This window comes from Triticum dicoccoides, chromosome 7B (assembly GCF_002162155.2).
Source record: "Triticum dicoccoides isolate Atlit2015 ecotype Zavitan chromosome 7B, WEW_v2.0, whole genome shotgun sequence".
In the NCBI taxonomy this organism is placed as follows: domain Eukaryota; kingdom Viridiplantae; phylum Streptophyta; class Magnoliopsida; order Poales; family Poaceae; genus Triticum; species Triticum dicoccoides.
In genome coordinates, this window is record NC_041393.1 from 442,174,055 (window position 1) to 442,174,535 (window position 481).

The window sequence follows — 481 nt, forward strand, 5'->3', positions numbered from 1 at the left end:
ACAACTGTCGGAGTAATGGGCCACGGGTAGGCTAATCCGAGCCCCAGAACCTTTCAAGGCATCGGGGCAGACTGCGCCCCTCAAGTACCTGCGGCGACTCCAAGACGAGCCGAGTCCCAGAGGCGACTCCAAGACGAGCCGAGTCCAAGAGGTGACTCCAAGATAAGCCGAGTCCCGGAGGCGACTCCAAGACGAGCCGAGTCCCAGAGGCGACTCCCAGATAAGCCGAGTCCCAGATGCGACTCCAAGGAAGCCGGCTATGGGGAGTCGGCCCGCGACTCCAACCACCCCGATAAATAAAGGCAGGCATGGCCACAGTGCGCCCTACCCACGGAGATCTCTACCCGGCGCGGCACTGTTGCCATGCCAGCCATGACATCAGCCCCGGGGGGCGGAGCCCTGTACCCACGACGGCCTGTCTGTACGGCCCGGAGACGGCGGGGCCTACCAGTTAGCGAGAGTACCGAAGACGGCGAGAGCG